This window comes from Symphalangus syndactylus, chromosome 18, assembly GCF_028878055.3.
Source record: "Symphalangus syndactylus isolate Jambi chromosome 18, NHGRI_mSymSyn1-v2.1_pri, whole genome shotgun sequence".
Taxonomy (NCBI): Eukaryota; Metazoa; Chordata; class Mammalia; order Primates; family Hylobatidae; genus Symphalangus; species Symphalangus syndactylus.
In genome coordinates this window covers 22,255,666-22,280,251 of record NC_072440.2, presented here as the reverse complement: position 1 = coordinate 22,280,251, position 24,586 = coordinate 22,255,666, and the positions used below count along the sequence as shown (strand labels likewise).

Genomic DNA, 24,586 nt, shown 5'->3' with positions numbered 1-24,586 from the left:
CCGGGTCATGCTTGCTGTCAAGGTCCCTCTTACAATGTGTCGCCTGGAGCCAAGCACCAGTGCCGATGAGTTTGGAGCACGATCAGCTCCACAAGATCCACGGGCAGCTCTGGGCAGTATCTGTTTAGGTCTCTTCCGAGGTGCTGGGTGTTCGTCCACCCCCATTCAATCATGTCTTGTTAGTCTCAGTCCTGCACACCAGCTGCTCTGGGTCTCGGGGGGAGCTGGCTCCTGCCCCTCACTGCTTTGGCACCTGCTCCGGGCTCTGTGTCATCCTGCACTGGGTGAGCAGGCCATGACTGCATCTGTGTCACAGGGAAACACGGACCAGGCCCGGGCTACAGGCCCTGCCTGCAGTTCAGCCCTGGGTTGGGTGAGGCATGCTGCTCAAGCAGCCACACACCCACCCACGTTTCTTACGCGTTCCACATGTATTCCCTGAACACCTACTATGCGCCTGGCCCTGGGGCAGACAGATTTGCCTCCCCTTCACTAAGCTGCCTTCTTACTCAAAAGAGCTTAACAAGAACGACACAGCACCAACAGCTGACAGCAAGGCGTCAGGGGCTCTGCAAGGCCTTGGTGCTTTGGACGCACATCTCCAGGCGTAACCTCAGCCAAAGAAGGGGCTTGGGGCTGGGCCGCTGAGCCGCAGCGTAACCTCGGGCAAGTCAGCACCTCACTTCCCTGGGCCTCAGTTTCCTCATCTGTTTGGAGGAAAACCACAGTACACATGTGTCTCTGGTTTGCTGGGGCCACCCCAAAGCCCTGTCACCTGCCCACTGTGTCACCTCCCATGGCTCACCTCGTCCCCGTGCCTCCCCTGTTCACAGGGTGCCACAGTCATCTTTAGTACCTACTCCGTGTCCAGGCCTTCGTGGAAGGAGAGAGGCAGGGGGTGGAAGGTTTTACCAAAGGTCTTGGCCTTGGCAAACCACCCCATGGACTAACAGGAGAGGCCTGAGCCTGGTTCTAGGGGCAGCTGTAAACACACGGCCCGTGAGCATGGCCCACTCCCTGGTAAACCCCCACCCCAGCCCACCCACCACCAGGCACCTAGTGACAGAACTGTCCCACAGCCAAGGATGACCTGTATTAAAAACCCACCTCCTGGCTTTCCCAGAATCCTCCAGGCTACTCAGGAGACTGCCTCCCTCACCCCCTCTCTCCCCAACCTGGCCTTTACCTCTCCTCCTCCGGATCCCACCTCCCCCATGGACTCTGCCTCCCACACCTGATCCCACCTTCCCAACCCGACCCCTGTCCTCATCCCATTTGACCCCACCTCCCCCCCCCCCGCCGCCCATGACCTCTAGCCACTCCCCACTTGCCCTTGCCTCCCCCACCTGACCCTGCCTCCCACACCTGACCCTGCCTCCCACACCTGACCCTGCCTCCCACACCTGACCCCTACCCTCTCCCCACCCGACCCCTGGACTCTCACCACCTGACCCTGCTTCCCACTCCCAACCCCTGCCCTCTCCCCACCTGACCCCAATTCCCAGTCCTGACCCCCTGCCCTCTCCCGACCTGACCTTCGCCTCCCGCCCCGGCCCCTGCTGGCCCCCTCAGCTGCAACCCCTGGGCACTACTCACCAGTGTCCACTGGACCCGCTCTTTCACCAGTGCCTGCGCAGCACGGCTGCCTCTGCCTGCATGGCCTCCATTCATTCATTCAATAAACATTTATGGAGCACCTACTATGTACCAGGCGCCGGCTAGGCCCGCCCTCCCAGCTCTGCCTCCTCCACCTGCTCCTCCTCCAGGGTCCCAAGGGGCGAACGCTTCCCTGCCCTCCAGTACCCTCAGGGCTGTCCCAAGGCAGGGGCAGTGCATGTGGGGACCGCAAGGGGGAAGTGGAGGCTCCAGTGGCGGGGAGCAAAGCCCCTGAGAGGTAGCCCGGGGAGGGATGGGCAGCCTCTGACAAGATGAAAAGAGTCTTCAGTGCTTGCACCGGCTGGGCCTCCGCACTTCCCATATTAACTCATTTGATCCTGGGCCAACTTTAAATGTCTTAAAAGCACTATCACTATTCCCACTTTGCTGATGAGGAAACTGAGGCCTCACAACTGCTACGCAGTGGCTTCCAGCCTCCACGGCCCCAGGCTCTGTTCAAGAGCTGCTGCGGGATCCTATTTCATCTGGATGGTGGTTTTCACATTTTTTTCATCAGTTGCCAATATTGAAAACTTGGCAGATTTTATTTCAAAAATCCTCATTTCTGGAATCCACTGAGATACAGGGAAGATCTGGCTTCCCTGGGTCTGCATCCCTGGAGGGACAGCAGTGGCACAGGCCGGGGCGGTATCCAACCTCCTCCCTGCCTCTCTGGTTTAGGTGGCCAGCTGACCCCTGCACACTGGAGTTTATGAGGCCAGCAACAAGGGGGAACCCCAGAGTGGGGACAAGTAGAACCCCAGCCTGTCAGGGGTATTCCTATGAGCCTCTCAGCCTGGGACCCAAGGGTGCCCCGATCCCTGCCTCCTGTACTTGACCCCTGCCTGACCTTGAGCCCCCCCTCCCCTATCCTCCTGACCCATGGCTCCTGGGTTTTAGCACCAGGATACTAACAGCATGGATCTGTCATTCAGGGAGGGAGGTCTCCAGTTATGCGTCTGGGGCTCAAGGATTCTAGGATGTATCTACCATTTATTTGGTCCTAAAAGTCTCCCGTGTCTTGGCCTCTGTGGGTCACCAATTCTACAGGACTCTAAGCTGTCCTGACCTTCCGACGGCTTCCCCTTGGCTCCAAGCGGCCCCACTGGGGAGAGGTCCCCAACCAAGGGAGCTCCCACACAGCCACCCCAGGCCCACCTGTCACCCTGTGGGGCCCACTTCTCCCCTGCCAACAACCCTGCCTGGGTCAAGTTTGGGGCTCCTACTGGGGTTTGAGGGTTACCCTCTCCCAAACATTATTTCCACCCCACAGAACACTGCCAGCTGGCCTAGCCTAGGTGCTGTTTCCAGGCATGGCTGCTGTGGACACCAGGGGACCTGAGTTCCTGAAGCCACACCACAGCTCACCAAGGGGCCCTGGGGTTTCTGGAATGGCTCCTTGGTCCCACCCCTCTCCCCAAGGACTTAGGGTCCCCTCACTCTGCTCACCTAGGACTGGGACACCTGCCTGCCACGCCCCCAGCCCCCTGTCTCTAGCATGGCCCAGCACCCAGGGTCCTGGAGCCCTCTAGGCCCAGGCTGAGAAACCCCTCCTGAGGCCACAGCCCATTCAGCTTCTGTCGCTTCAGAACCTCTAACCAGGCGGTCGCAAGGGGTCAGTATGGACACCAGCTGGGGTAGCCCAAATTCCCTCCCCCTGGCCCTGAGACCAGCTTTCTCTAGAGGAGATGGGAGGGTCCAGCCCACACTGACGGCTGCCTCTGAGGCCATGGGGGGCCTGCAGCTGCAGCATCAGAGAACAAGGAGGCTCTGTCAGTGCAGAGGGGTTGACATCGAGCCCCGGAAACTCCCCGGGAAGGGCCACCCCAGGACTGCCGGCTGGGCAGAAACCACAGCCCGAACGTGAGGCCATCTATGTGGCAGCTCCTGTGTCCACCAACTCCACGTGGCCAATTCGCCAAGACCGGCCCTCCCTAACGTGCTGCCAAAGCGTAGGGTCCACATTCAGCTCAAATCCAGGCTACGCCACCTCACCCCGTGGTCCTGGCAAGCTAATCTTTCCTGGGTCTCAGTTTCCTCTTCTGTAAAGTGGGACAAGAAGGGCACCAGCTCAGAGGGCTGTGGAGGGGATGGCCACAGGCCAGGGTCTGGGCAGGGTCACAGCTCCAGGAAGCTGCCTCCTGCAGGTATCGCTGTGGGGGTCTGGCGCGTGGCACACGCCAGGCAGGCAGGAGGACCTCATTACTGCAACAATGACAGTGAGGAAGGATGGGGCCTGGCCTGACAATGTCTTCCTTTCAGTCCCGAGGGCAACACACCCCTCTTTGCCTCTGTCCCTGTCCCCTCTCTGATGTCCAGGCCCCCCAGCAGCCTGCTCCCACCCCCACCTTCAGCCTGTTCCCCGGCCTCGGTTTCTCTCCCATTGCCAAAGTACAATGGCTGTTATAATTAACGAATTATCTCAGTGTGACAGCTGTGGTCCTTTGAAAATTAGCTTGAATAACAAGATCCTGGTGTATGGTAATTTATTTTCCTCTCTTTCTCCCCCTTTCTCTCTACCTCACTTCAGCCTTGTCATGCATGCAAATGTTTTTCCCCTTTTCCTCCTTCCCCGACACCTTCCCCCTCTGTAGCCTCCTCGTCCTCCTCAGGAGGGTAAGGGACAGACTAAGCTTCTGCCTTCAGGTGAAAAGATGCAGGAGCTGACCCTCCTGGGCACCTCGTCCACACTGGCGCCAGGCACAGCGCCTGACACGTCGCCTTCTGAAATCTCCCTGCAGATCTAAGTCCTGCCACCTCCTTCCTGGGCTGGGGACCTGCAGCTTTGCTTTCCCGCCACCTCCCAGGCCGCGGCCCCTCAGGCTCCTCTGCTTGTACACCAAGCAGTGGCCTCCCCTGATGTCCTGGTCCCTGCTCACTGCCTCTCTCAAACCCGCTTCCCCCTCCCCTACCCCAAGAGCCCTTCAACCCCTCCCAAGGCTTCTAATGTCAGCTCCGGGCTGACCACACCCAAACCACCGTACCTAGCTGCCTCCGGGGCCCTTCCCTGGCACCTGAAACTCACTCGTCCATGTCCACCTCCATGACTGGACTCGTCTCCCATGGCCCCTTCCCCCTCCTCCCCTGCTTCTCTCCCAGTTTCCAGACACGGTAAGAGGCACCCACACCTCCCCACCTGCCCCTAGTCCCGCCTTGGTGCCACCCCCTCCCCCTACTGCTGCTGGTCTGCCTCCAACCCTACCTCCCCACTCCATGCCACCTCCCCACCCAGCAGAAGATGAGCTTTCTAGAACGTCTGAGCATGGCACTCCCTGCTGAAAAGTCTTCGTTGGCTCGGGCTGATCTGGGAAAATTCCAACAGCATCCAGAGCCCAGCCCACATGGTCCTGTGGGAGCCGCTGCCTGTTCTGCCCTCCTACCTGCCTGCCTTCTTCCAACCTGGCCGGGGTCTCTCCTGTGGGTCCCCACAGCCCCCTGCGCTTCCTTCATCACAACCGGAATCATAACTGCTGCTGCTACCCCTGGACTGAGTTCCCCGAGGAAGGGTCCTGCTTCTCCTAGTAGGTGCTCAATAAATATTTGTTCATGGCTGAGTGAAGGAGGCCAGCTCGCCGCCCTCATATAGATAAGGAAATCGAGGCTCCGAGTAATTCATGACTTGCTCAGATCACACAGTTCATGCAAAAAACAAAACCAGGATTTGAACCAGGTCTGTGACTCCAGTGCTCTTCTGGGCTCTTCTGCTCCCTGGGGAGGTCGGGGAGGGGTCGGCTTTTGCACAGATCTCAGGGGACTTGAGCCTCCCTCCAGCCTCAGTTGGGCAATAAAGAGACCAGCTTCTAGCCTAGGCTGTCACTCCCTTGAGTTTGACCTTGGACTAGCCACATGACTCTCAGGGCCTCAGTCTTCTCATCTGTAAAGTGGGAAGGAGCCCCGCCTCATTCTCTATCCCAGAGGGTGGCTGATAGGGCAGAAACTCAGGTCTTGGAGAAAGCCAGTCCTAACATCTGGGATTTTCCTGACCTCACCCTCCAAACCCAACTGCACTGCCCTTGGCAGGCACTCCCCAGGGCTTTGTGGAGGGCATCCCCAGGATGGGAGGGGTCACAGAGAACAGGAACTCTTTCAGTGGGAGGTAGTGGGAGAAGCAGGGAGGCTTGGGGGTCAGATCATGACCTTGGGCAAGAGCTTCCTCTCAGAGCTTGGCGTCCTCCTCTGTGAATTGGGGCCGCAATGAGGACTAATGTACACAGTGCCTGGCACAGTGCAGGTGCTGCCATGTCCACATGGCTGCAAGGTTCTATGGGAATGTGATCCTGAAGTGTGCCCCAGAGAGGGAGAGAGAAGAGGGTGAGACAGAGCAGGACCAGCTGTTCCTGACTCTCCCTCAACAGCCCACAGAATAGAGCTCACACCCCAACCTGTGGCTCCCACTGGCCCCAGAATAGAGCTCACACCCCAACCTGTGGCCCTAGAACCCCTCTCTCCCTCTCTAAGCTCACACCCCACCATGTCCCCTCGCAACCCTATAGAATTGGGGGCACGCCCACACCCACATCCACCAGGCCATTACTCACTAGCCATTAGCTGGTCCTAACCCTGGGACCCATTCCCACCTGTCCCCATCCCCTGGGCCAAGACCTTATGCCTCCTCCTCTGAGAAGCCTTTGGAGATCTCCCTTCTGCAGGGTGACCCCCCTGCTCTGCCCCCACAACCCCGAGGTATAGCCCTTGGAATCCTGGGTGGGTCCTAGAGATCATCTCCCCCATTTTACAAGTGGGGGAAACTGAGGTGCGGACGAGGAACACCAGCTCTCCAGTGATGCACTTGAACCCGGGTCTCTGCTGCGTCCAGCCTGCCAAGCAGCTTCTCTCCTGGTGCTGAGCTGTTTAGCCCTCGCCTGTCTTCTCCACGCCCCCTCCCCTGCCTGGAGCTACCTGAGGACAGGACCCCACCTTCCTGTCTGCGCCCCTCCCCCAGTGCCCAGCCTAAGGCCTGGCGCATAGTAGGCACTCAGTAAATGTCTGTTGAATTGAATTGCGCTCAGGGCGGCCAGTCGTCTCTGCTCTGTAAGAAAAGCATAGAGTTAGTGGAGCTCTCCCCAAGACCAGGGGGGTGGGAACCAAGCTGGTGGGGTGAGGAACCTGGCCTGCCCCAAGGAGCCCGCGGGCCCTGGGGAGGGGGCCTGGGAAGCTGGAACATTCAGACTTAGATGAGTCCGAATTCTGCCCCAACAGGCAGCATGACTCTGGTAAGTCACGCTGTGGCAGGGCCTCACTGGCCTCATCTGTCAAATGGAGATGACACTCCGGTCCCTCCAGGCTGTGAGGACTGCTTGTCATGAGGACCGCTTGTGATGAGGACCAGAGAGATGTGAAGAGTGTAAACAGTAACACCCAGCTCACAAGCATGGAGTGCCCAGCGCCTGACACAGGAGAGTCGGGTGCGAATGATGCCCATTCTACAGATGAGGAGACTGAGGCTTGGAGAGGGGCCTGGCTTGCCCAAGGCCACACAGCCCATGCATTGATCTCATGCTGTACACACGGCCTCCCTGCCAAGCCAGAGAGAAGCAAGGTGTGATAATGAACCCCAGACGAAGAAGCTGAACCCACCAAAGGGTGGCCCAACCCTCACCCAGGCTGGCAAAGATTCTGCAGGCAAAGGGCCCAGCATGAGCCCGAGAGCTGTGAAGGGAAGGGTGAGAAGCCGCATTCTCCCCTCCCCATGGGGGTGAGCTCTGATTCCACAGCCCCCCAGAGGGTTCAAAGGCATCCTCAGATCCGGAGGCTGCAAAGGCCTGGGCAGGCCTGGGTGTTAATATAGATCAGTAGACACTATAAATACACGGCCAAGCTGGACACTGCAGGGTGGCTGACCTGGCACAGCCAAGACAGAGGTTCTAACCCCAGCCCTGCCCCCTCCCGCCACCCCTCTCCCTTCTGGGCCTCGGTTTCCTTGCTTGTCAACAGCAGGATGCTCCATGACCATGACTGCCAGAAGGTTCTTTACCCAGCAACACACAGTTTTCTGACCCCAGCCAGGCTGGCCCAGGGGGAGGCCCTGGAGGCCCAGGCAGAGACCTGGGAGAAGAGAAGGATGTACAACAGGATCACCCCGGATCCCTGAGACAGTCAAGTGAGGGGCTTGACTACGCCCCTGCTCACCAGCCTGGAGCTGAGAAGAGGCAGAGAAAGGAGCCTAGAAGCCAGTCATTCATTCATTCCCTCCCTCTTCATTGAAACAGCCATTCTGTGAGCACTGCCTCCTGCAAGTGGAGGACTCACAGCCAAAGCCAGGCCTTCTGGTTGGGGCTCTGGTGGGGAAGACAGGGAGATGTATGAGCATCTCTTTCCCTATCCACCCAAGGCTGCGTGGGGGCCATCCTCTGGCTCCCAACCCCCATCCCAGGTCGCATGACAGGGACACTGGTTTTACATCCACCTTCTGCCTGGACCACAGCCTCGTAGAGGACAAAGACCAAGTGTGGACAGTCTCACTCACCCTGTAAACCCAGGGCCCGGCACCGTCCCAGCAGGCTCTCTGTACACGTCCATGGCTGAAAATCACCCTGGGAACACAAGAGAGCCACCACCCACAGGGCCATGACACAGGCCCAGGGACAGAGGAGCACACCGTGCCGGCACCCGCTGTGTGCCAGGCCCTGCACACTTCACACATGGCAGCCACACTGTCATGCCTGCTTGAAGGATGAGGAACTGAGGCTGAGAAACGACAAGAGACATGCCCGAGAGCTCACAGCTAAAGTGGCTCGGCACCCACGACTCCCCAGATACAAGTCCAGCTGATACAGCAGTCTGACCATCAAAGGGACGGTGTCTGGGACTCCCCCAAGGCCAGGCATAGGTGAAGGGACAGTGTCCCACTTCCTCATCAAAGCCGCAAAACAACCCCAAACGGCAGACAGACCCTTACATGACAGGGAGAGAAACTGAGGCTCTGAGAGATGACCCAGCCCCAGGCCTGGCAAATATTGGAAGGCCCTTCCCAGGCAGTGCGTGCGTCCCACGTCCTCTGAGACTCAGGGGGAAGGGGTGCAGACCTGGGCCCAAGTCCAGCTGGCCCTCATGTGGCTGGGTGACATGGGCAGTGACCGGCCCCCTCAGAGCCTCAGTTTCCCCAAGACTCATCTCCTCTGCCCCACGCAGCTGCTGCAAGGAGAAGGAAAAGGATAACCAATGGGCGACTCCCCTTTATAAACTGTAAAGTGCCATTCATCTTTGTTCTTCTTTCTTGCTGTCAATGCAACAGAAGCACCGTCCATCTTAAGGGAATTTAACTGCTACCGTTATACTTTCCTTGGCCCTCCTCAACCACTTCTCCGCCCTGGTCTCTAAAAAGGCTGACCTGTGTTTGTGAGATGCTCACAACGAGCCCACCCTTGTTAAGGGATTCTCTCACATTTCATCCCCAGGATCCTAGGAACCAGTTTTTTGTTGTTGTTTTTTGTTTGTTTGTTTGTTGGATTTTTTTTTTTTTTTTTTTTTGAGATGGAGTCTCACTCTGTCGCCCAGGCTGGAGTGCAGTGGCGCAATCTGGGCTCACTGCAACCTCCGCCTCCCAGATTCAAGCAATTCTCCTGCCTCAGCCTCCTGAGTAGCTGGGACTACAGGCGCCCACCACCACACCCAGCTAGTTTTCTTGTATTTTTAGTAGAAATGGGGTTTCACCATGTTGGCCAGGATGGTCTCGATCACCTGACCTGGTGATCCACCCGCCTTGGCCTCCCAAAGTGCTGGGATTACAGGTGTGAGCCACCGCGCCCGGCCAGAACCAGGTATTATTTTTATGCCCATTCTGCAGATAAGGGAAGTAAGGCTCTCAGAGATTAAGTGACGTCCCCAAGATCGAATTGCAAGAAAGTTAGCATGCTCCCCACGCCACTGTATATTTGCCCCCACATATCTGTATATTCCACTCTCAGTGGCTGCTAGAACCCTCTGGTTAGTTAATGCCCATCTGTTCCCTGGTTTATCCGACTTCCCAGATGTATGTAATATTCATATTTCCATCAGCAGCAGCTAACGCACCCCTTTCCAAGGCCTTCAGGAGCTCCATTAATCATTCAGACACACCTGCATATTCATTAACTTCTGAATAAATACAGGGTCCCTTATTACTTCAGGCCTGCTGCCTGCATTAAAGACACTTCAACTTCATTCATTATTAAACTCCCCTGGTAAATGATCACACCCCTCTTTCACAGAGGTGGACAGCACCCAGGCCCTGGGGCTGGCAGGCCTGCTCCCAGTGACAGCTGCTGTGTGACCTTGAGCCAGGCCCTCACCCTCTCTGAGCCTCCTGCATGTTTACCTGGTAAAATCAGGCAAAGGATAGTCTTTGACCACCACCTGGCCTCATCAAGGTGGCCCTGTCTCATCCTTTGTCCTTTCTCTGCGTGTCTTTCTTGGACTCACATAATCCCTCCCCAGAATGGAAGCCGATCCTCTCTGGAGGTTTCCTTATGCTCCCCCATCAACAGCCTCCACTCGCACCTGGGCCTGGGCCTGGGCTTTGCAGTCAGTGGGCCTCAGGTCCTGGCACTGGCCCATCATCCTGAGGGCAGCATCTCTGGGCTAACTCGGCTTGGGCCTGGCAGACCACGACACGTCCCAAATCAGAGAGGACAACTGACACCCCCCACCAGTTGCTGGACTCCAACTGCCACACAACAATATTAATGATGATAACAGTAATAATAACAGCACCCAGCACTTCCCGAGCCTGGACCATGCCCCAGGCCTTGCGCTAAGTCCCATACGGTCCCATCCTTAGATCAACCTCCACTTAACAGATAGGAAAGCTGAGGCCAGTGAGGTCAAGTCATCTCCCTAAGCCGGGCTGGAGCTGGCTCTGCACCCAGGCCTTGCTGACTTGGGGTCCCCAGGGCATCCCCATCACATGTGCCACCAGGAGGACCCAGCACTGGGCCACCCTCTTGCCCTGGCTCCTTCCAGCACCTTCTTCCCAAGCTCATCCTTTATAGGCCTGATCTCTGCCTCATGGAGCTGCAGGCCACACGGAACGGATCCCCCATTCGCTGGCAGATGCCCCAATCCATCTCCATTATGCCTGGCGCTAAGGAGCGCCACAAATGAAGCGTGATGATGCCACCAACAGCGTCACTCCTGCTGGCTCTGACCTGCCTGCCACCTCCACCTAACGTGCACACCAGGCTGCGACTGATGTCCACAGGCCCAGCTGCCACCTCGTACAGATGCTGGGATGGAGCCTTTGCTCCTGGCCCCACTGTGTGTGACTGTGGGCCCCTTACTGAACCTCTCTGTGCCTCAGTCTCATCATCCGAATTATGCCTGACTCCACCCTCCCCCTCGTCTCTCATTTCCCATCCATCTCGACACCTCTCCAGGCCACACACCTGTGTGTCCACTGCCGCCCGTCAGTCCAAGCTTGTCTGGATGGCAGCACCCACCTCCCAGGGTCTCTAGTGTGCCCCAAGGTCCTCCCCTTCCTCTGCTCGGCTCGGGTGCTGTCTTTTATGGACTCACCGAGGCCTCTTTCTTAACACCCTTTCAGCCGCTTCCATGGTTCCCAGGCTAAAGCCAGACGTTCTCCTGAAGGTCAAGGCCCCTCAAGGGCCTGGCCTGGCCGCCTGTTCCAGGCTCCCTCCCACCCTCCTCCTGGGCAGCCTCACCTCTCCCAGGGTGACTCCTTGGTGAGTGTCCGGCCCCCCTGGACCATCAGGGGGCCGCAGCGGCCAGCACAGTGGGTCCTCCCCTGCAGCTCCCGCCCCTGGCACACAGTAGGCAGAGCAATCCCGCAGCTTAAAGGAATGCCTCCGTCGAGTGCAGACAGCAGTTTCATCCCACGGGCCATGGTGACTGTCAACAGTGCCTCATATGCTGTCAATGAAGAACTCTTCACTCCTCGCCTGGGACTGAGCACTGGGTTGGCTGCTGCAAACTCAACACCCACCCCCGACCTTACAGGGTGTCAAGATAAAGATTGTCAGGCCAGGCGCGGTGGCTCACGACTGTAATCCCAACACTTTAGGAGGCCGAGGTGGGCGAATCACGAGGTCAGGAGTTTGAGACCAGCCTGGCCAACATAGTGAAACCCCGTCTCTACTAAAAATACAAAAATTAGCTGGAAAAGCGGCCACACATCTGTAGTCCCAGCTACTTGGGAGGCCAAGAGGCAGGAGAATCACTTCAACCCAGGAGGCGGAGGTTGCAGTGGGCCAAGATCACGCCACTGCACTCCGGCCTGGGTGACAGAGCGAGACTCTGTCAGAAAAATAAATAAATAAATAAATAAAATAAAGATTTTTGGATTAATTTCTCAGATGAGAAAACGGAGGCTCAGAAAGACAAAGTGGCCTCACGGCGTCACAGCTGGTAAGTGGTGAGGCTGGGATTCAAACCTGGCTCTGCCTGTGCCTGGTTCCGGCAACCAGAAGAAACGTCCTAGAAGTAGTCAAGGAGCATCAATCAAGTGCCGACCACAAGCCAGACCCAAGTAGACATTTACATCAATCACTTCATGAAACCCCTCCACGGCCCTGGGAGACGGGCACTGTTATTCTACCCATCTGAGACACGAGGGATCAGGCCCAGAGCAGGGGAGCCACTTCCCAAAGGCACACAGCTAAAAAGCGGCAGGGCCTGAGACACACCAAGGTGTTGCCCCCTCTAGCTCTGCCCAGATCTCTTTCCCAGCCTCCTCTGCTGTCAGGGACACTCTAGGGAGAGAGGCACCCCTTGGCTGGCTCTGTGGCAGCCAGGAGTTGAGCAAAGCCCTTCTCTCCCTGGGCCTTGGCTTCCTCACCCACGGGGGGTGGGAGATGTGGACAAGACAACCCAGGGGTCGTGTCAGCACTGGCACAATATCCGTGCACCCAGGGGCCCACCACACACCAGGCCCTGGGCTTGGCACCGTGGGCTGCAAAGACCTGCAAAACTAGTGTCTGGCTTGCAGGGCATCACCAAGGGAGGCCCAGGGTGGGAGAGGCAGGGAGCCACCTGTTCAGGGCTCAGGGGACAAGCAGGGTACAGGTCCCTGTCTGCTGTCAGCACAAGCACCACAGAGCCAACAGGAAGCCAGAAGGGTCATGGACCCGGCTGAGCCCCCAGATACCCGAAGTTGGTGATTAAGTGGGAGGCTCGGCACCTCTGAGGACCCGCTACCACCCAAGAGGGCTGGAGACCCCCGGAAGGAGCTGCATCCAGCTAACCAGACATTCTACATCCGATGGGCACCTGGCCTAGGATCTCAGGCACACCATGGAAAAGACAAAGACAAGCCAGGAACTCACAGACGGACAAATGAGCCAGAGACTTCGCTATTTAAAGAAAGCTTCCTGTGAATTATTTTATAAGCTAAGTATCAGCCTCCAATTCCCCATCAAAGGCTTGAATTTTCAGATTGGGTTCGCCGCAAGTGAGCTAACACTCCTGGCTTTCTAGGTGCTTCCGTATTGCACACCCCAAGGGTGGGACCAGGGCTGTGTCCCCACCATGCCCCCAGCCCCCAAAATGGGGCCAGCATGCAGAAGAGGCTCAGCAAATGCTGCAGAAGCCAACTCTGTTAGCGCACTCATTTCCAAACCCCAGGAGCAGAGCTGCTTGGGTGCCAGGATCCCCCGGCTGGCACACCTTGTGCCATCTACTTTCAGAACCTCTGGGGCACTCGGAAGGAGGTCAGAGCTGGTAGATCCCTTAGCACCACCCAGGCCCCTGTCATGCAGCAGGTGAGGAAACCGAACCCAGAGAGGACCAGAGCCTTGAGCCCCATGGCCTCCCAGCCACGCCCCCTCCCCTTCCAGGTGCCCCCTTCCTGCCCTGACCCACTAACCACCGCTGCTCCTCCAGGCTCTGTCATTGGCCTGTGGCGCCCTCGTCTGCCCTCTCCTCCAGGGTCACCTCATGCATGCCCCTGGCTGCTCAGATCGCGTTCGCTCATGGTCACCACTGCCTGCCTGCTTGCTCAGGCCACAGATCCCAGCTTTCCCATCAACTGCTGCCTCTCCCACTGGAAGATGAAGATCAGACCAGCCTCCAAGTCCATGCCAGGACAGGCCACTATCATCACTTGCCTGCCACTCACAGGGATCTCCTTTTTTTCCAGCCAGAGGGAGCCTTCTGGAGGGCAGCTCTGATGCTGTCTCTCCTGCTCAAAATCTTTCTAGGGCTCCCTGCAGCCCCAGGGCCAGAGGCTAAGCTCCTTCTTGGTGGGTGACCACCAACACGGTGAACTACTACCAGCTTCAGCTCGGGCATCACCTCCTCCAGGAAGCCTTCTTTGAATCCCTGGTCTGGCTTCACCACTCCACTCCACAGCACCCCCATGCTCACCAGCTCCAAGCGGCATCCCATTGAAGGGTCACCGTGTCCCCTCCAGAGGGCCAGGAAGCACGGCGTGTCCCTCTGTGCCCCTTCAGTGCCCCCAGTGAGAAGCCTGGCACAGAGAAGGCACCCAGGGAGTGAAAATTGAAAATGCAAAAGAACCACATAGGCCCCCAGGCATGTAAATCCCAGCTGGCGTCCGTCTCCACTCGCTCACCCCCACCCACGCTGAGTGTGCCCATTATTATGACTGATGACAGCCAGGCCTCCCAGCTCCTTCTGGCTGCTGCGACCATCAGGAAGCCGTCCAGTACAATGAGCTCCCATGCTGGCCCTGCCCTCAGGCCAGTCTGCAATGAGCTCCCATGCTGGCCCTGCCCTCAGGCCAGTCTGGTCAGGCGAGTGCAGAGGGACACGGAAAGGGGGGGGGAACGTGGACACAGCCCCTGCCGGAAGCCTCGCCTAGACCCCAAGGTCAGCTGACGCTGCTGGCCTTGTGGGAGCCCCGTGTGACCTTCTTATCTGGGGACGCGGGGCTCTCACTTCCAAATGAGGAAACTGAGGCTCCAAGAGCAAGCAGCCGACCTGAACCCAGAGATCGGCCTTGGTCTCCTGCCCACTTCTTCGTACATTGGATCCAGGAGCTTCCTAAGCGCGAGGAAGGGAACGAGTTTACCGGGCTGGGCATTTTACAGGCATTCTGGGAGGCTGTGAGCACCCAGGAAAGAACACCAAGTCTGGGGTCCTCATAACCTGGACTCAGACCCTTGCTCGGTTCCCCTCCCAGCTGTGTGGCCTCAGCAGCCTGCGCAGCTTCTCTGAGCTGACGTCTTCACTGGTCCCTGGGGGTGCGAGGCTGCCCTGCAGGGTTGCTGTGTTAAATGAGATGGTAAGGACACAGCCAATAACAGCTGAACATCTTCCGGGCCACGCTGCGGGTGGACTATTGCATCTAATCCTCACAGTGACTCTGTGAGGCTGAGTCTAACAGGGTCCCCATTTGACAGACAATGAAGTGAAGGTGCCAGGGTCAAACACCTTACCCAAGGCCAGGCAGCTATGGGCGGCGGAGCTAGCGCTCAGTCCTGGGTAGACCGTGCCGGGCACACGGAGGGCTTCACTAAAAGACATTCTTTTTTACTCCAACCTGCCCGTTATTCCTCAAAGGCCCCTGAATATACTGGCCTCCAGCCTGGCCTCTCCCTCCTACGAGCCTTTGTAGGGACTGTTGCAGCCACCTGCTGTGCCTCTCCTTCCACTTCCAGAAAGCAAACCTCTCACCTTTTACATTCTCATCAAATGCTACCTATTCCACCAAGCCGTCCTGGGCTCCACCACCCCGCTCCTGTCCGGCCCCTTCCCCCTACCCCACTAAAGCCCCTCAGCACAGCACAGCAGTCTCCTAACCGACTGTCGCCTACCCTGCCTCAGCCCATCCTCTGCACAGCAGCCCAAGGAAGCCTCCTGCAGCGCAGTCACGTCACCACCCTGCTCTAAAGCCTCTGGCGCCTCCCCAGCTCCTCTGCTCCACAGTTTAGGCCCCTCATGATCTGGCTTGGCCCTGTCTCTGCAATGTGCCCTCCAACACCATCAGGACAAACTGCTCCCCACTTCACACACACAGGCGTGCACACACACGCATCTACACATGTCATGTGTGCACACATGTACACCTCTCCAGCTGGTGCGGGATCTCCTAGGCTCCTCCCTTGCTTGGGCCTCTACCTCCACTCCTGCCTTACCCACCTTCCCACCTCCAGCCCGACCCCAGAACAGCACCTCCAAGAAACACCCCCTGTAATCCCTCAGCTCCCTCCACCAGCTCCTTCCTGGAACACAGCATCCACATGGCCTGTTCCCAAACACACACGTGCTCCCTGCTGCTGGAAGACATAGCATCCAGCCTTCTCTCGGCCTAGAGGGAGCTCAGGGGCCTCTGGCCTCCTCCCCAGACTCCTGGATCCTCCCTCCCCACTCCCAGGCATGGGCCTGTGAGCTTCTTACCCCTCTCTGAACTCGGAGAGGCTTTTCGCACCTCTTGGCCTTTCCCCTTGAGATTCCCAGGCCTGGAGTACCCTCCTGTCCCATCCCCGCCCAGTGAGGGTTACTTCTCAGGCAGGACTCAAAGCTGCCTCCTACAGGAAGCCTTCCAGCCCACCAGGCCTCAGCCACCCTGTAAGGACTGGCTGGCAAGTCTGCCCCTGTGTGGGCTTCCTGAGGGCAAGGACTCTTTTCATGCCCAGGCTCATACTGGCTCCTTGAGAACTGCCTGCTGAGGAAACATGCTCCCTCCTGTGCCGCCCCTGAGTGCCTGGAGGCAGAGCAAGCAAGTGGATCAGACCACGGAGACCACCAGCCCACCTCTCCCACCTCCACCAACCATGGGGACCACTGGCCTACCTCTCTCACCTCCACCAACCACGGGACCACCGGCCCACCTCTCCTACCTCCACCAACCATGAGGACCCCGGCCCATCTCTCCCACCTCCACCAACCACGGAGACCACCGGCCCACCTCTCCCACCTCCACCAACCACGGGGACCACCGGCCCACCTCTCCCACCTCCACCAACCACGGGGACCACCAGCCCACCTCTCCCACCTCCACCAACCACGGGACCACCGGCCCACCTCTCCCACCTCCACCAACCACGGGGACCACCAGCCCACCTCTCCCACCTCCACCAACCACGGGACCACCGGCCCACCTCTCCCACCTCCACCAACCACGGGACCACCAGCCCACCTCTCCTACCTCCACCAACCATGAGGACCCCAGCCCATCTCTCCCACCTCCACCAACCACGGAGACCACCGGCCCATCTCTCCCACCTCCACCAACCACGGAGACCACCGGCCCACCTCTCCCACCTCCACCGAGCCCCCCCGCATCGCACACCTGGGCCACCGGCCGACCTCTCCCACCTCCACCAACCACAGGGACCACTGGCCTACCTCTCCCACCTCCACTGAGTCCCCTGTGTCGCACACCTGGACCACCAACCCACCTCTCCCACTCCACCGAGCCCCCTGCGTCGCACACCTGGGCCACCGGCCTCTGCCCTCACCGGCTGCTGGCTCCCATGAGATTGGAATAGTATCCAAAATCTTCCCAGACTTCCACTTCTTCACCTCCCACCTCACTCACTTGCTCCAGCCACCACCTCCCCGCCATGGCCACCTTGCTCCTCCTGGTGAATGAAAGAAGGAAGGGCTTGCAGAGCTTGACCAAATGCTTCCTCAGCACTCACTGAACCCTCAAACCAGCATCATCCGCAAGGCACAGAGGAGGAAACTGAGGCACAGAGAGGGGAAACAACTGCCCAAAGCCAGGCTGCTGCAGGGTGAGGCCTGCAACCACCCCCTCCCTACCTCCAAAGGCCAGGCCCTCCATGTCCCCAGCCCATGCAGCAGGTCCCTGGGAAACCAGGAGGGACAACGGGGTGCAAGGGAGAAGAATGTAAGGAAAGGTGGGGTTATTATCCTCCCGGGTCAGGGGCCTCAATCACCCTCCACTCCACTCAGAGATGCTGACCCACCCCCTCATGTCTACACCCATCCCACCCCACTCCGGTCCAATCAGACTTCACCTTCTGTCCACAGGTCGACTCCCACTGTGGACAGAGAGCTGCCCCCACTGACACAGGCCTGGGGGTAGCAGCAGGGGCAGTTGTCCCCTCACCCCACCCCCGGAGGCCCACACACCTGTGCCTGAGGGGCACCTCAGCCACCTGGAAGGCCAGGGCTGCCTGGGCAGGGCTGGGGCAAAGGCATCCTGGCATCTTAGGGCCTCCTAGCAGGTGCCTGGTGACAAAACCTGACTACCAAGAATCACGGCCTGGCAGAACTGGAAGAGCTTAAACCTCTTCGCTGTCACCCATCAGACAGATGGGAGCCTGAGGCCTGCAGGGGTGCCAGGACTCCCCAAGGCCCCCTCAGCCTCCCCACCCACCCTCGGTGGGCACGCCTGCTGGGAGCAGCCCCTGAGCCCCTGGAGGGAAGGACATGGCCTCACTCCCCCGCAGGGTCCCAGCACCCGGCCCAGAACAGGAGTTCAAGAGTTTCCTCGAACAAACAAAAGCATGAGAGAGTCCATGCCGAACACAGGCCCTACCTTGCCTTCTTGTAGGGGGATCTAAAGGTGGAGATCAAACGAGGGCATTAGCCTGAAAGTGCTTTCAAACCCATAAATCACTACACACCTGGAAGGGACTCATAATCCCTAAGTGGCGAAAATGGACCCAGGTTAAGTATTTCATTCACTCATTCATTTCATACCGCTTCTCAAGTCCTGGCTCTGTGCCAAGTCCTGGGGCAGGTGCAGGGGACTGGCAATGACCTCGACAGACATGGCACTGCCCTGAGGAAGCTCACAGCCCCAAGGGAGTCAGTCATACAGGGGACCAGGAATTACAAGCGGAACGTGCGGGGCTGTGGGGCCTAGGCCAGCTGGGGCTGCCTGGTCTTCCAGAGGAAGGGTCACCTAGCTCTCAGGCCTATTGGAGACAAAGGGTCTCCAAAAAGACGGGTCAACTAGCAAAGGGAGCACAGCTCCCCAACCAGCCAGTGTCATCTCGGGTGGGCAGTGTCTAAGACGGAGACACACAGTTGGGCAGTATATATAACACTATCATTGTTCTCATTTTAAAGATGAGGAAACTGAGGCCCAGAGAGCCAAAGCAACATACCTCAGGTCTCACAGCTCTTAGGCAGCAAAGCTGGTGGTCATGGGGCCTCCTGCACATTCTCAGGTCCCTGAGGAGGCTTGGAACAGTTTCTAGAACATTCAGCCAGTGAACTAAGGGCCAAGCCACTGTGATGGGATTCAGGCCAGCTGCTCCACTCCCAGCAGGGAGGGAGGAGGCCACAGCCAGGGTAGGCCAATGCCAATCACACAGTGGGCCCTCAGGAAACACGGCCCCAGCTGGACCTGCAGAAATCACTAGAAACAGCCCAAACCAACCATCCCTGCACAGGAGCTGCCTAATTCGAGCCTGGGGGCCACCGCCCTAGGAGGCACGTGAGGTTTCCCAGTAACCAAGCCAGCCCGGCAGCCCTCCCTTTAATGCATGCAAACGAGGGGCATAAATTCCTGCTTACTTAACTTCACAAATGTTAACAAGCCCATAAAAAATAAGTTATTCTTCCCCAGCTCCACAACACCCTTCGTTTATTTAATTTTGCTTCTCCTCTCCCCGCCCCCAGCCTCCTTGGCAACAAGGGAAAAGCTGCCATCTTCCGTCTTTCCCTGCCTGCGGGGTCTTTCCCTGCCAGCGGGGTCTGCCCTTGCCTCAACCTGCCCCAGGGAGGCTGAAGGAAGAAGCCCCAGATAAGGAATCAGAAGACCCAGGAGTGAGCCCTGCTCCCTCCTCTGCAGCTGTGTGACCTTGGGCTCCTGACTTAACTTCTCTGTGGTTTAATTGCCTCATCTACAAAGTAGGAACAGTAGCTGCACCCCGCCTGCTTTGGGGTTCCTGGGAGGATCAGAGGAGATAATCCAAGTAAAGTGCTTAGTTGTCTCTCGCACAGAGCAAACCCTCAATAAATGTTAGCCCATGTTATTATGTAAAGAAGAGTTAAATACCCCCCAGTTAATCCATTTGTAGAGTTTGTCTTCCGGGGCAAGCTGGCAGCTCCAAAGGCAGCCTGTGGTTTGGTTTTGTTGGCAGACTCGGTGTTGACACACATTTGAGTTTTGATGCCATCCAAACTGACCGCTGGAGTTTGCCACAGGCCCCACCACACCCTATTGCCCTACACAGACCAGACGTGCGCCTTGCAGTGACCCAGCCCCGGTGAGCATCTGAGTTTCCCACCCCTAGTTCTTGCCTCTCAAAAGCCTTTCCAACTGGTAATCTCATTAGAGGCATCACTAGGCCCAGCTGACAGATAAGGAAACCGAGGCTCATGAGGGGGGCAGCAACGTGCCCACAGTTCCCAAGGAAGGGGCTATGGAGCCAAGGCGAATGTGTAGCCACCAGTCCCAGCCTGTCTTCTCCCCTGAGCCCCTGTACCACCACGATAGTTTCGGGGAAGCCTCCCTGGCAGCTGGAGGAGCAAACAAATGGCCAGTTACGCAGGTGGCAGGAGAGATGGTTTTCAGCCTCCACGGGTTCAGTGGGTCCCAGGACCAGGCAGGAGGCTGAGCAGAAGCCAGAGCATGCGCTGGGCCTCGTCCCAGCCAACCCAAGGCATGCCAAGCCAGGGTGGCATTGCTGTGTACCGAGCACAGCACTGGGGACTCCGAAAGATAGGAGACGGGGGATAGAGGTGGCCTGTTCCCTTCAGGTCTCCTCCACATCCTCCACTTGAGCCCACTTCCAAGAATGGCCCGGGCCAGAAACCATGCCTCACTTGCCCACAACTGCCCCCTCCTGCTGGCATCGAGTAGAAAAAGCCATAGCCCCAGCCTATCCCAGTTACTACCAGCTACATCTTCCCCAACAACATCCCAAGCTGAGGCCACTTTCATTCTTCCCTCTCTCACCAGTCTCAAGTCCCCCGTGACGTATCACTCCATGACGCTCCGCCCCCACCCCCAAGCAGGTGCACCTGTCCATCCATTCATTCTGCAGAACAAAGTTAGGCTCCCAGCACTGCAGGGACTTGCCCAAGGTCCCACCAAGCCCAGAGTGAAACCCAGCTCCTAGACATCCCTACCACCACCTTCCCGATTTAGGAGGAGTCCCCAAGGGCATCCCCCGGGCAGAGGGCGGGGCCAGGCTCCTAAGGGGCGGGGCCATGCAAGGCGGGCGAGGGGCCGGAGGGTGGGGGTGGGCTGAGAGAAGACTGGATCCTGGTCTGGGTCCCGGTTGCCTTGGCAGCAGGACTAATTAATTCCGACTCCATCTGTGCCTTGGCTGGATGGGCGGTTTGGGCTCGCGGGTGTTTGTTTTGAAGCAAAGGGAGAGAAGCGAGAGGGCCTGGGAGGCTGCGGCCTCGGGATCTAGCGAGGGGCTGACACTCACCCCAAATTCACATCGCATGCCCTCACCCCCACCACAGGAAAAGGCAGAGAAGGCAGGCCAGGCACCCAGAGACCATCCGGGACCTCCTCTCCCCAATGAGGCTCATCATCTCAGCCCAAACGAGGTCTCACACAGGCAGCCATAGGCAGTGAGCGTGTGTGCACACGTATACACGCACCTGCACACGCCGAGGAGACCACAGGCCCCAGAATGAGACAGCCTTGGGTTTGGCTGCCAGCTTAGCCTTCTGAGTCTCAGCTTCCCCATCTGCAAAATGGGCAACACCGCTCCCCTCAAAGGGCTCTTGGGAGAAAGAGAGGGACGTCCCCAGCGCAGGGACACCTGAGGGGCCTCATCTGTCCTGGGGTCCAGGAAGGCTTTGCTGAGGGTGATCCTGGCGAGGGAACCATGTACGTGGTACCCAGAAGGTGGCACTTTTGAGGAACTGGAACAAGGTCAGGAGAACTGAGATCAAGATAAATGGAACGTCAGAAGGAGAGGGAGCCCCGAGGCCGAGCCAACTCCTTGCAGATCTCAAGGTTCTGGATCTTGGCCCAAGGGCAGTAGGGAGCCAGTGACATGCTGGGGAGGTGCCACCAATGGAAGGGTTCGGAAGGCATCGGAAGGGCGGGAATGGCGCCAGCGGCCTGTGAGGAGGCTGCAATGAGACGGGCCTGGAGGGTGACTTGGTGCAGGCAAGGACAGCAGGGTGGGCACATGAAGGCAGATTTGAGTCAGGCTTGGTGAAGAGTCGGGCAGGATGAAGAGAGAGACCAAGGGGGGAGTTCAGGGATGCCACCCAGGGTCTGGGTGGGTGGCTGAGTGAGGGTAGTGCCTGCCCTGGCACAGGGAGCCTCAGAGAATGGGCAAATAGCAGTGCAGGAGGGCAGAGGCAGAGCCCGGGTGGGACCAGTTGAGCTTTAGGAGTCAGAGGAACACCCGAAAGGAGTGACCAGTCAGCAGGTGGCCACATGCAATGTCCTACAGCCAGAGGCAGGTGACGGCGGAGGATGGAGACTCAGGCATCCCTTGCACACAGCTGTTAAGATGCTGGCCCGAGAGCAGCGGCTGACACCCGGGCTGGGAGGGTCAGCGCTCAGGGACGGGTGTAGCCGGGAGTGGATGCTGGTGCTCAGGAGCCTGCCACACCCGCCTGCGTTCAAAGCCCGAACCCAACACCTCACCAGCGATGGGATCCTTGGCAAGTCACTTCACCTCTCTGAGCCTCAACTTCCCCATCTGTAAAATGAGAATAAAAGCAATACCTACCACATAGGTTGTTGTGAGGAGGGCCATCCCCCCAGATCCTTAGCTGAGCCCCAGAGACACAGGAGTTCCAGCTACCTGCTGGTGATCAAGAAGGAAGGGCTGGGCGTCAGGCCTGGGCTGAATCCCGGGGCCCCTACTTACCAACTGTGGAACCAGGGCGAGGCCCCTCACCTCCCTGAACCTCAGTTTTTTTTTTTGTTTTTTTTTTGTTTTTTTGAGACGGAGTCTCACTCTTGCCCAGGCTGGAGTGCAATGGTGTGATCTCGGCTTACTGCAACCTCCGCCTCCTGGGTTCAAGTGATCCTTGTGCCTCAGCCTCCTGAGTAGCTGGGATTACAGGTGCCCGCCACCACACCGGGCTAATTTTTGTATTTTTAGTAGAGAGGGGGTTTCGCCATGTTGGCCAGGCTGGTTTCGAACCTCTGATGTCAGGTGATCCACCCGCCTTGGCCTCCCAAAGTGCTGGGATTACAGGCATGAGCCACCGTGCCCAGCCACCTCAGCTTCTTAAAATGTAAAATGGGGATAGTGAAGGTATCAACCCCATGGCTCATGGGGTCACTGCAAATATGAAATAAGAAAACATGTCAGGCATGGGTCACCTGCCTGGGACATAGCAAGCACTAAATAATTCATCACTGCTGTCATTATTAGTTATTATCACTGCTCCTCCCAGTGACCCAAGAAGGGGGATGCGCTGATGCCCGAATAACAAACGAGAAAGACAAAAGCCTCAACCTAGCATCCAGGACCTGGACTGACCACCAAGTGATCACAGGATCCCCTTTCCCGGCCCAAACAGCCCCCTTAGCCTGAGACAGGGCTGCATGAGACGACCTGGATCTGAACCCTTTCCTGGCCTCTCCAAACTGTGTGACCTTGGACAAGTCATCTCACTTCTCTGGGCCCCAGGTTCCTCCCTTTAGGAAAAAAAAAAGGGCGGGGGGGGGTCCTGGGCAGGCACAATGGCTCACGCCTGTCATCTGAGCACCTTGGGAGGCCAAGGCAGGAGGATCACTTGAGCCCAGGAGTTTAAGACTAGCCTGGGCAACATAGTGAGACCCTGTCTCCACAAAAAAGTTTTTTAAAAACTTAGCTGGGCATAGTGAGATGCACCTGTAGACCCAGCTACTCTGGAGGCTGAGATGGGAGGATCGCTTGAGCCTAGGAGGTTGAGGCTGCAATGAGCCACGATTGCACCACTGCACTCCAGCCTGGGCGATAGGGTGAGACCCTGTCTCGAAAAATAAAATAATAAAACAAATGAAAAATAAAAAACAAGGGTCCCCTATCTGCACCATTGTCCCCAGGACTGAACAAGGTGATACCTGAAAGTTATCTAGTCCAGTGATGGCACACAGCAGGTGCTCAACAAGTGACAGCAGTTATGATCGGTGATTGGATATGAAGACCTGGACCCGGCACGAATGACTGCATACAAGCACTCACAATGAAGTGCCGAGGTATGGTGCCTGTCAGCTCAATCACACCCCAGAGGGCTGAACATCTTGGGACTCACCCCCAGGTGACCCTCCCTGGCGCTCCCCCATCAGGGAAAGGGCAGAGAGCAAAGGGACCCCCAGACAGTGCCTCCCATCCATGCCGCCCCCCACTCCCACCACCTCTGCAACAAGCACACAGCCCCGCGTGTGCCGCCCCAGCCCCGTGACCCACTAGCAGCCCCTCCCAGTCCCCCGCTCTGCATCTGCTCAATTAGGGAAACTGGGGAGCGAGGGAAACAAAGACTTAATTTCTGAGCTAATCAGCCTGCCTCATACTAATTACCATCCTCCCGGGCATTAGGGCAGACTTCCTGGGGGAGGCTGAGGGGGAAGCTGGTCCCTGGGAATGACACCCCCTTCCCCTAAGGCCTGAGAGCCCAGCAATGGGAGGGTGGTGGTGCAGGGGGACCGGGAGGCTTGGCCAGGTGGGATTTCAGGGTGGGATGAAGGAGACGTGGTCAGAAGCAGGAGACAGAGTCCACTGGGCAAAGCAGGGAATGCGCCCGTGGTCACCTGGACAGCCCCACCTTCCCAGGGTTCCTGCCCCATCCTCTGGGCAGCCACAGGCTGGGGGGAGGCCCAGAACAGGTGCCCCAGTAGGCATGCAGCCCATGGCCTTGGCCAAGAGGACAGATGGACAATTTGAGGCTGGATAATTGAGCAACGATCAGAGGGAAGCTTCTGGATCATAGCCTACTGGGTGTGTGCATTTGTGTGTGCTTGTGTGTGTGCGTGTGTGTGTGTGTCATATGTGCACACCAGAACAAGAGGGCTCAGGACTGGGAGTCAGGAAGCCTGCATTCAATTCCCTGCTCAGGCTCTGGGAAAGTCCTTGCCCTTCTGAATTTCAGGCTGTACCATAAGCGAGCTGGAGGGCACGATTTTTAGAAATCATTTCAGAGG

At 57.9% G+C, this 24,586-nt stretch overlaps 1 protein-coding gene across 4 annotated transcripts in view; it reads right to left on the bottom strand.

Annotated features, from left to right (window-relative positions):
• Nucleotides 1–24,586, bottom strand: part of ELFN2 (extracellular leucine rich repeat and fibronectin type III domain containing 2) — a 59,860-nt gene that overhangs the window by 14,996 nt on the left and 20,278 nt on the right. For 2 of the 4 annotated variants that reach the window (XR_008652425.2, XR_008652424.2), the window contains exon 3: nucleotides 6,406–6,685. The exons of 1 other annotated variant lie outside the window; for it this stretch is intronic. The gene's annotated coding sequence lies outside the window, so the exon portion shown is untranslated. Of the gene's footprint in view, nucleotides 1–1,596; nucleotides 1,946–6,405; nucleotides 6,686–24,586 lie in introns of those variants that run through there. One more of the 4 variants, XR_008652426.2, reaches the window with a different exon arrangement.